Here is an 11,724-nt window from a genome sequence, read left to right as displayed (position 1 = left end):
CCGGGCAGCAGTAACAGCGTTACAGAAAGAAGGTATTAATCGAGGTTTTCTGACAGGGGTGTCAAGCACTAACCTCCAGTGCACAGAATGGGATTTTCAGGGCAGTGTTCGCCGTGCTATCACTGCTGCCAGTAGCGGGCCTCCGGGATTCCGCCGTCTTTATACGTGGGGTAGGTGACCACGTGGGTATACACCGGCTCCATGCTGGAGTTCCTGTCGGTAGCACGGTGACGAGCTGAGCTGCGCAGTATTGCCCGTCGTTCTCAGTTGTGCATTGCCGTCGGATGCACGTGCCTGGTCCAGAGCTGGCCCCTGCACTGCACAGAATGGGATTTTCAGGGCAGTGTTCGCCGCGCTGTCACTGCTGCCAGGTGACACTGCTGGGGGAAGTTGCCTTCAACTTCCACCCAACTCCCTGCCATTGAGCTAACGTTGTGCTAACAGCAGTTGCCGCGCCAATGTAATTTCTGTGCGGCCCTGATACGGCAAGCCCTAAGGAGACATGATCAAGAAGGCCTTTCCGCTTAGCATGGACACACAGTAGTGTACGTACTACAAAAACAAGCATAAGTGCAAAAAGGGAGGACCAACTAGCAGCTTTTGTACGCGTAGGAATATCATCACGCAGTATGAAGGCAGGATTTGTCGAAAATGTCATTTCGACACCAGCCTGCTGACGCCAGCCACAGCGACCGGCCAAATTGGGCTTTCGGCTACCACGAAGTCGACACGGTGGAGCCTTCCGAGAATCCTCACATCCAGAAGCACATATCCAAACGGTTGTATCTAAGCTCCGTTGAAGGCAAGCAACCGTGTTGCGGGTGCGGACTGGATAAAGTGAGGCACATGAGCCACAACAGAACGTCCAGAATATGACGGCAGCACCTGTCTCCACTGAAGCCTTAGGCGATATACCCAGCACGACCGCATCCGTCCACACGAAAGGAGCGTCCTGGAGAGCCTTCGCCCCGACTGTGGCGTTGCCTGGTAATTCCGTAACCACAGTTGGCACAGACAACACTACATGGGTTACCTCTTTGAAAATGTTTACCAGGCTTTGGGCACTTCTGCACATGGTACATCCAATTTCGTACGGCCTAAAGAAACCTCTGGTGACAGGCGAGGCGCTTGATAAGTTACGTGGGTTCCGACCCTCAGCGGCGCGCTCTGGCGTTTCTCGGTTGACCAGACAGAAAATCTGCTCGGCGGTCACAATCACGCGCATAGCGGCCAGGGGCACCAAACAGGTAACAGCGCCGGAGAGGAGGACGCTGCCTAACCCAGTCGTGAGGTAGCCGAGAGTTGAAAGTCGAAGAGCCAGGCTCAACTTGCTATGGAGCAGAGGATTCTGCAGCTGAAGCTTCGAGCGGCAATCCAAGAGCCGCACGAACGGTCATCGGCCGAGCTACACGCACAAAACGCCGACCGTTGGTATTCTCCAGGGCATCCATCAACAAATGCTCCAGTGCTAATGAAATCTTTTGTGGCGTTCGGACAACCCGCGAGTGCCTTGTGAATTAGCCACTCCACGCGATTCGCGAGGTCTTCTAAAATCATACCTTGCGGCCACACACGTGTCAGCTCAGAAAAGAGTAGCTGCTGACGACGGGCGTCCCCACAGCGATCTTCCGTGGCCCTCATTAGGCTGGGGTAGCCGGGTCTCGTGTGCTCCGGTAGGTATTCCAATGCATCAGAGGCGGGAGGGGATAGCTGGGCCACCAGAACAGGAGCTTGGTCAGTAAGAGACCACCCATTGGCCACAGGAACCGACTCAAACTGGGTACAAAAGGCTGTCCACGACGTAGAGCTATCACAAACGGGTGGGGCAAGTGGCACACACTGGTGCTCAGTTGCCAACGACGGTACAACAGGTGTGGTAGGTACGATTGGTGCATTCAGGGGTGGAACAACCGGCCGACCCAACCATTCCATGACCCCTATACGATTGTACAGGTCAGCTAATCCGACCGTTGAAATCCACAACGCAGGCAGTCATCTTCCCGTTAGTTTAATTCATCTTTTCGTCGATGATAGTGGCCATGAAGCCGACGAAGTTGCCAAAGAGTGCTTCTAATTCGCCAAAATACGCATGATTCACCGCAGCTGAGTCAGACACAACGTTGGGGTTTGACGTTGGTTGAACATGAGGTTCGGTCAGATCCTCACCTGCAGCTTTGGCTTCGTCGGCGACATGTTGGAAAAATTGGGTGGCGACGGGACTGCTGGCAGTGAGACCACCACGGGACGCAAGGCGGATGCGTCACTCGCCGGTCTAAATACTAGTGGCAAGAACACGCCCCCATTTTCGCAGGATGTCACGCGGCTCCGTCTTTCAGAGAAGTACTCGCTGCTGGATGCCGGAGCGACAAGGGACGGCATCTCGGCGACGGCTCGAGCTTGACTGCGGATCATCATGTCCATCCCATCACTGTGACCGAAAATGCTACGGGCAACTATTCGCAATGACACATCACTTAACGAGGACACAGCACCTGTTTAATCACCCGTCCCAACCTCTCAGTATCTGAACTATCTCTTCCACATCCGCTTCCTCTTCCCTATCCCATCCCTCCGTCTAACCGGCTCACAACCCTAAGGGGGTTGTCCTTCTCGTCAGGTTTTTGTATTCTCGATCCGCCATCATATCGAGGCGCCAACTATCGCCGCTCATTAGCGTCATGGCGCACTACTTCGCTTTACCTCTCCTAGACAGCCGCACCATAAGAGTGGAGATTTTTCCTCCGTGGAGATTGTTGCAGCGAAGGATATAAGGTGCGTTGGTAGAGCTTGACAAGCATCTTACCCGAGTTTTCAGAGCATTTCACAGCTCCCGTTGCGGCCAGAGTGATCGTGTGCGCGGAACGTAGCACCGCCGCTTCAATGGAACTGGTTCTGGCGGTGTCATTTCCGTGACGGATATGACGTCAGTGCGGTCTTGCTGTACCCGGGCATAAAACACTTTCCTTTTAACGAAAATTACGCAGAATTACCGAAGTACTCACAGTGACACACCATATACGAAACTTACCGAAGTCATTGCTAATGCAATGTGACATGGAAGGTTGTTTAAATTTTAAGCCGATTCTCGTTCATTTGGCCGCTCGTGATGAAGCGCCGAGACTCATTCCCATCGATACTACAGAAATTGGCGAACTCAGCGTCGATACCTCGAATATACGGCATTTCCGTTTTTGGTCACCATCCGAAATACAGCCTCCGCGAGGGCACGAAGCCCACAACATAACTGGCGCAGTTCGACAGCACACAATACACCGCATAATCTAAAAATCTGCCAAGATGTAAGCAAACACGCGTCGCGCAGTTTTCTGAACGCACTTTCGTCTAGATTCTAGCCATATGCGAGTTTTCTGCTTCTAAGCACTCATCGCGCCATCAATACGAGCGTAAATGCAAGAAACATAACACCGGAAATGTTCTTACTGCGCTGTTTCTTCCGACTCATATTTTCCGGCAGCTTGCGCTCACACCAGATGATTACTCATGAGGCTACCGCGAAGCTCTATCACAACTCGAATCGTGTTAGCAAAAACAGCACGACTTACCTGTCGCAGTGAGTGAGAGCCGCAGCAAGGTGCATGCACTTCTCTGATAGCCCTGGTGCGCGCAATCACTGCCCTTCGACGATTTTTGGCTCGATAAAGAGGCAGCTTATCTTGAGCGAAATGCGATGCGGTTCCTCGGTCCCACCCGACATTTGCATATGTGATGCGAAGAAATCGTTTGAAAGAAAAGACCACCACAACAAGACACGCCTAAAAAAGGAGGATTCCCGCCAGGGGGCCACGGCTTGCACAAGCACTGCACAGCGGCTCCCGAATCGGAAGCGAAGTTTAGCGGTTACATTCGCCCCAGACTGCATTGCACCGACACCGAATGATCCGTTACGTCAAGCGGATCAACCCGCCACCTACATCGAAAGGATTGGTCTACAAAGCGGTCAGTAATCGACACCCGAACTTCATTCCATATCGCACCCTTCGCTAGCCCTGATCAGGCCTGGCGCCACGGTCCCGGCTGCGCTGCACTCTGGGCGCGCGCCTATGGCCGCTGGGCGAAGCCTCACTCAACCTGCCTGAGTAGCCCACCCGGCCACAACCCTGCTGCGAGCGCGGCAGCCTTTCTGGGGGCTTCTGTCACTGGATTCTACCCAGCATGGAGCCACCAGCCGGACAAGGACATCGGCGCTCAAGCAGCTACACCTGCCCACGCAGCCTCCAGCTACTCGTCCAGTCTTGTGACCGCATCATCACGGGACAGGAACGTGCAGCGGCATTTTTGCGGGCCTATCACCGTGGAGGAACACTACTGGGGGCTGGCTTCCAGCCACCAGCCACCTGCCACGCACTTGCCCCGCGGCCCCAGCAGACGCCGTCCTCTCAGCATGCCGTCGAAGGTACGACTGCGTCCCTGGCCGCCTCTACTACGAACGCGTCCATTTCGAGCCGTCATCATACCCAGGAAGAGGTTTCTGAAGAAGAAATGGATTTGATCCAGCTACGTAAGCGCACGAGGGATAGCCGCGGCAAGGCTGAGGATGACACATGCGCTGCGGGTGGTGACGTCAGCGACGTGGACCTTTCCAACTGGCCAGCGCCGCCTCCCTCCCCTCCGCGCATTAAACCCCGTCCCAAGCGCACGCGCAAGCTATATGCAAGGCAGGCCACGGCGCCCGGGTTAACTGCGGTGTCCACGCACGAGACTCTCGCCCCACATGAAGTGTTTCGTCCTCTCCTGCCTATTGAAACAGTTGCGGGCACGAGCCAGCGGAGCCAGCTCGCGAAGAGCGTGCCTCACCCAGCCAACGCTGCCAGCCGCAGCATGGCTGCACAGTGCATTCACTTTGAGCCGTTCGTTAAGGCGTTACCCCACGCCCCTTCGAGTGGCGCTTCAGGAGGAAGCGTTGAAGGCTCGTCGTCGGCCCTCCTCCCCCCTCTTCCACTGGCTTGCGCACCCTCGCCCAGTGGGGCCACGAGCCGCCGTGCGCCGTCGGTCGCCACTCGCACAACTACCGCTGCCTCCCCTCCGGTGGCCGCGCAAGATGGCGGCGCTCAGGATAAAAAGAAACCACCTAGCGGGCCGCTTCCCATGGAGATTGCTACCTGTGGCGTCCCTTCTGGTGGCTCCTCGGCCTCGGAACTTGGTCCCGAGCAACGCTAGGTCCCGTGGACCCTCCAACAGTGCAAGGCGAGGCGGCGGAAGGCCAGGAAAGTGGGCGCGCGGTTTCCGGTCGTGCAGCCGGCCGCAGGCACCTGCCTGTTCCGTCCGGTGAACCGAGCTGCAACCTTCCTCACTGCATCGAAGGAGGCCATCGCTCATGAGCTCGCCGCCACTCCTGGTGTCTCCCAAGTGAGGGTGAATACCCGAATGAATGTGGTTGCGGTCGACGCCGAGACGGACGAGTGCCTGGTTGCCCTCCTGCCCACTCAGAGGATGGCTGGCATTGCTGTTCGCGCCAGACGTCCCGCCAGTCGGGGTGCTAGCCGCGGACTTGTTTCTGGCGTGGACCCTCAACTCACCCTCGAGGAGATACAGGCAAACATTGCTGCTAGGTAGCGGTCAGTGGTGTGGCACGAAAGGCTGATGGGTCAATGGTGCTCACGTTTGCTGCCCCTTGTCCTTCCCCGTTTGTGGCTGTGTACAAGTTGCTGCTGACTGTTCTGGGATGTCGGCTGCGGCCCACGCAGTGTGAGCGCTGTGGTCGCCTGGACCACGTGACTGCCTGCTGCAGGTACAAACAGAGGTGTGCTCGCTGCGGTGGATGCCACACCGCACAGCAGTGCCCTGCCTCTACCCCCGCTGCAGCAACTGCCGTGGCTCCCACCCAGTCACCGACCCCCGCTGCCACCGCTGGCAGCACGAACGCAAGATTGTCACGGCTATGGCACGCGCACCGCAACCAGTGACCCGAGCTGAGGCCGCAGCGTCGGTCCGCACTCAGCAGCGACCAAGCTACGCGGAGGTGGCGAGGCGACGCTCCAGCCAGCAGCAGGCCAGCTGCCAGCTGCAGCAGTCTCTCGCCACCCAGGGATGTCCGCAGCAGAAACCAGCATCTACCCAGCGGCGTCAACAGCAGCCACGCCAGCCAGCCAGGCGCCCATGTTCCCAGCCGTCTGCAGAGCCAGTGGTGGAGCAGCTGCCCGCGACCTCAGCTGCAACCAGTCAAGACCAGCTGCGCCCGTCCGGCTGGCCTTGGTGCACAGCCTGGTGGGTGGCCTGCCTGCTGATGACCCCGCACGCCAGGCGGCCACTGCCGCCCTGGCACACCTGAGCCGCCCCGCCCCCAAGCATGGGTAACAGACCCTGTAGGACAGGCCAGCGGCCACGCATTCTGCAGTGGACCTGCAACTACCTGGGGCCACGCCATGCGGAGCTGGCAGAGCAGCTGCTGCGGAAGCACTACGATGTGCTGGCGCTGCAGGAGACCAACGTCTGTGGCAGCTCCCTGCGCCTGCCGGGGTACGTGTGCCACGCCAGCGCAACTAGCTGCACCCTACGCTCCTGCACCAGCCATCCATGCCAAGACGCCAGCAACCCACCAGGAAAGTCCCAGGCAGCTGTCTACGTGAGCGCCGTGCTCAACAGTCCTCCAGTAGACCTGACCTCGGTCGTGGATGGCCCCATGGAATGCGCAGCCGTCACGGTGCGCATGGGTTCCACAGACACCAGTGTGGCCAGCGTCTACGATCGTCCAACGCGGCCCTGGGATGCCACAGCTGTGGGGCGGCCGCGGGCCCGCCTGGGCCAGGATGTTGTCGTGTGCGGGGATTTTAACGCGCACAACCCGGCCCGGGGCAGCCCCCACACCACCCGCAGGGGACGAGACCTGCTGGATTCTGCCACAGCCTTTGGCCTGCTCGTGGCCAACACAGGCAGCCCCACCTTCACCCGCCCTGGCCCAGCTGGCATGGTTCAACTGTCCCGTATTGACGTTACACTGGTGTCCCAGCGGTGTGCCTCACCTGGGAAACCGCCGCGAGCACCTGGGGGTCGGACCACTACCCCATTCTGGTCACTCCCAGAAGCAACCGCAGGCGAGCAGACACCACAGTTTACACCGTCACCAACTGGGTCAACTACCGCAAGAAGGTGGCAAAGTATCTGGAGGACCCAGAGGCTGATTTCCTGGCAGCTGTCGTGCGGAGCTCCAGCAAGGTCATGGTACGGGGGGATGTACCCCTCTGCACGGCACTGCCTCTCCTGGAGCTTCTGAGACTCCAGGCCAGGCGCAACCAGCTGCAATGGAGGGCCATCCGGAGCAGGTGTGCGGAAGACTGGACAGCGTACCGGCAGGTGGATGCGCAGTGCAAGAGGAGAGCCAAGCAGCGGCGGAGGCAGAGCTTGGAGTCGCTCTGCTCCTCTATGGACTCGCGTAGGGATCCAGCCAAAGCCTGGAGAGTCTTCCGGGCCTTGCTCATCCCGCTGTCACCAACCGGTACCCTCTACTGGCCTCCACCATTTCCTTGGGCATCACTGAGGAGGCCTTGGCAGAGCGGCTAGCCGACCGGTTCACCCCGGCTTCACCTGCAACTGTGGCCGGAGTACCCCGAGGACCCGCTAGTAGTGGCCATTTGCGGTGCCGATATCACATTCCGAGAGCTGCGGGCAGCCCTGGATCGATGCCCCAAGCGGCGGAGCGCCCCTGGCATTGACGGGGTGACGTATCAGATGCTCCGGAACCTGGACGTCACCCAGCTGGAGCCGCTTCTGCAGCTCATCAACCGGGTGTGGAGGGAGGGAAGCCTTCCGCCTCCTTGGCGGGTCGCACTTGTGAGGCCGATGCTGAAGGTCGGTAAGCCGCCCACAGAGCCTGCATCGTACCGGCCGGTTTCCCTGACGTCCGCAGCAGGGAAGCTGATGGAGAGCACTGTCCTGGCCCGCCTCCAGTGGGTTGCTGATCGTCGGGGCTTCTTCCAGGAGCAGCAAAGTGGTTTCAGGCGCCACCGCTGCACTGCGGACTCCCTGGTCTATGCTGGAGCAGGCCCGCCATGACAAGGATGTGGCCTTCTTGCTTCTGCTAGACATGAAGTCGGCCTTCGACTCCGCCCCCCACATGGCCATCCTGGATGCCCTCGATAGCATGGGCGTTGAGGGGCACTTCTGGAGTTACAGTGAAGGCGTTCCTGGCCAACCGGACCATTCGAGTCAGGTTGGCCGAGCAACCAGCAGCCCACGAGACGTCAGCTCTGGGGTTCCCCAGGGGAGTGTGCTCAGCCCATTTCTCTTCAACCTCGTCCTGGCTCCACTTCCGGACTACATCCCGGCTGGTCTTGCCTTTCCAGTGGCGATGGCAGCCTATGCCGACGTCATGGGCAGTCCCCGCCTGCCTGAATAGCCGTGGCCTGCAGCTGTCCGAGTCGAAAACGCAGGCCTGGGTCTTCCACCCGAGGGGCAGCAGGGCACGCAAGTCGACACCACCGCTCACCTTGAATGGCCAGTCCCTTGCGTGGTGCACCAGGGCCAAGTACTGGGGCTTCTGGTCGACTGCCAGTTGTCCTGGATACCTGCTGTGAAGGCGCTCCGGCAACGCACAATGAGGGTCCACCAGGGCGTGCAGACGTTGTTGGCGCGTGGTCAGGGCTGCACACACACCGTGGCCCTGCGGGTGTTCCACGGCATGGCGTCGTCCGCTAACCTCTATGCTCTGCCTCTGGTGCAACTCAAGCCGCACCGGTGGGAGGAGTTGGACGTGAATCAGCGCCGGGCTATCCGCCTTTGCCTGGGCCTTCCGAGCACATTCCCGGTGGCGGCGACGAACACGGAGGCAGGTTCCTGGCCTATCCAGGTGCGGGCCCTGCAAGTGGGGCTCCACCACGTCCACTGCCTGCAGGGCACACCGGACGGCGCGGCACACCTCCAGCGCTACCGCAGCCGGCCCGACTCTTGCATGGACATGCTGCTTGTACCTACGAGAGCCATATGGAGCTTCCGCATCGGCCCCGCCAGGAGCCACCACCACCAGGCACGGGGCAGGCTATACGCATCGCCACCACATTGCCGGGGGTCAGTGGCAAGAGGTCCACTCCACCCCAGGCCACCTACCAAGAGGTGGCCGCTCTGCTACAGGACGACGCTGCCGGACTTCTGCAGGTGTACAGGGATGGCTCCATGCAACAGTCGACGGGCAGAGCCGGAGCTGTCTGTACGGCCCTAGAACTTGGCGTCAACCGGGTGTGCAGCCTCCGCTTCCCGGCCTCATCCACCTACGCAGAGCTGGCTGGACTCCACTTGGCCGCGAATCTTCTTCTAGAGCAGGGGGCCCATGACCGGGGGGCCATCATCCTGACTGAATCTCGGTCTGCCCTCCTCTGTCTAAGAGCTGCCGACCAGCCAGCCAGCTCCAGCGGCTAAGTGGAGCAGTCGCTGGTGGCCACGCTCCATGCAGTGGAGTCCCAGAGGTATCCACTGCGACTTCACTGGTTACCAATGCACGTGGGCATCACGGGCAACAAGGTTGCAAACACCCTTGCCAAGGGCGCTGCTCGCGAGGCAGGGGTACCAGCCTCTCGGGATGTGGTGTCATTTGACGCTGCAAGGACTATCCTCGCCCGAGTGGTGGAGGGTCAACATCCAGATGCTCGACTGGTCAGTGGTGAGGCCACACGGCTCCTGCCCGGCCTCATCAGTAGAGACGCCCGGTCGCTCCTGCTTCGCCTGCGGCTTAATTGCTGCAACGTGGGAGCCCGCCTGCAGCACCAGGGCCGCCGGGCGTCCCCCACCTGCGCTGACTGCCCAGAGCCCGAGGCGCTCGGTCACTTACTGTGCTCTTGCTGCCAGCACGACACTGCGAGAGAGGAACTCCGGACCGCATTCCAGCGACTCGTGGCACCGAGCCACAAGCAGGAAGACTTCCTGTTCCCCACGGGATCGGACGCTTTACTACGGGAGGTCTTCCAACACCTCCTCAACTTCCTAGTTGTGACAGGACTAGTTCAGCGCTTGTAGCCGTCGCGCTTTGAACGAAACGAACGCTACATAAACTGTGCCCCACTCTCTAGCTTACTTCCTCTTTCTCTCTTACTATCCTTTGAAACCCCCTTTCCCTTCCCTGGACTGGGTTGTATGAGGGTGAACTCCCCGACTGAGTTCAACAATATCCCCAGCTCTTTTCTCATCCCTTCTTTCTTAATAAATCGCCACGACGCCGAAAAAAGACAACAAAGAAGAAGACGCAAGGCCCGCTGCGCTAAGGTCATTGACACCGGCTACGGCACCGAGCGCTAGAGATCCCAGCGCGAGCTTGCACCGGCCACAAGCCCATCGGGAGCGGCCAGCGACAGCAGCCAGAGGCGATCCCACAGAAAAGGGACACCGAGAAAGTCGGAGGGTGGAGTGTGGTTGAGATGTACGGCGGTCAACTGACCGGACCCGTGCTGTGCTCCATGGGGTCCTCCACAGGCGCAACCTGCAGAACATCTCCTCAGCAGGAAGGCTGGGTCGTTGGACATCAGTACAAGACCGGGTAGCCTCAAGAGAGCTCCGTTCTGCCACGACTGTGCAACGGGAGATCGGAGTGCACTCTTCCACCGCGGTTGCGACAAGTCACCTGGGCGTTGCAAAACCGCAACATCACGATGGCGCCTCTGCGACGTGAGGTAGGACAATCCTGTTCCCGCAGCGAATCTTCACCTCGCCCTTTATTCCTGGACTTTCACTGTTTTCAGTTTGTCTGAACTGTTTACTGTTTGCTCGGCCGCATTCTCGCTCGTTTCTATATTGTTCCCCAGCTCTGTATTGTTCCCTATTATTCTTTTGTTTATCTCTGTCTCCATTGTGTGATTTTGGTTTGGGTTTCAGATTATAAATCTAGTCTCGTTCACAGTTTATAATTGTACCTAATATTGTCCCGAACCTGACAATAATTGCCGTACGCGACGGGATGAGACTATTTGGTTGTGCATAACCATAAAACCGTACACGGACAAAACAGAGGTAATTGAATTGGGGAAGCGCGTAGGCTTAAGTGGTGAAGAACTAAGAGAGTGGGCACTCGAGGAACAAGAACTCTGGCGCGAGGAAATAGCTCTAGAGCTACAGGCGGCCAAAGAGCTAGCCGAGTTAAATAAGGAGCCTGATCAGCCCGTGCAAGCGCGTCTGGAAATTTAAAAGGAAAGCGTGCAATTGCGTCTACGGCACGCGGAGCTTGAGGCGGCGCATAGGGAAGCACCTCTAACCGAGGGAAAGATAGCAGCCCAAGGTCGAAAATTTCACCGCCGACCAACCTTGCAATGCACATAGCGATCATCTTAGCTGTTTTCATCGCTCCAATCTCTGACGCGCCAGATCAAGATAAGGTCGTCGTCTAAAATCATGCGCTCTTCCTCACCAAAACAACGCGAATAAATGCTGCAGTAAGAATCGTAGTAAGGCAGCAAGCGAAACGGCAACGGCGGACCTGTTTTGCGACGCTACTGTGTTTTTTTACTGATGTTTCCAGACTGCGTTGCGGTACTTGGGGTAGCGAATATGAGTGGCTTTCTTTTAGAGTATTAGTGGTCACAATTTTCAAGGGCTTGTTTTACATGCCGGATGTTGAGCGCTATGCCTATGTAGTTTATGCCAGTCTGGCCAGACGTGTCAGATTTTGTTCGCGTGTGTGGCGTGTTTTAGGGCACAGCCCTCTGGAGCCCGTTCCTGGGCTGAGCGGCGTCGCCGTCTAAAAACCGAGCTAACGATGGGTACACAGAAGAGTGAAAAAAAGCAGAG

Source organism: Haemaphysalis longicornis, unplaced genomic scaffold (genome assembly GCF_048455015.1).
Source record: "Haemaphysalis longicornis isolate Haplotype H1 unplaced genomic scaffold, Haemaphysalis longicornis Haplotype H1 scaffold_12, whole genome shotgun sequence".
In the NCBI taxonomy this organism is placed as follows: domain Eukaryota; kingdom Metazoa; phylum Arthropoda; class Arachnida; order Ixodida; family Ixodidae; genus Haemaphysalis; species Haemaphysalis longicornis.
This window is presented reverse-complemented; position numbering follows the sequence as displayed.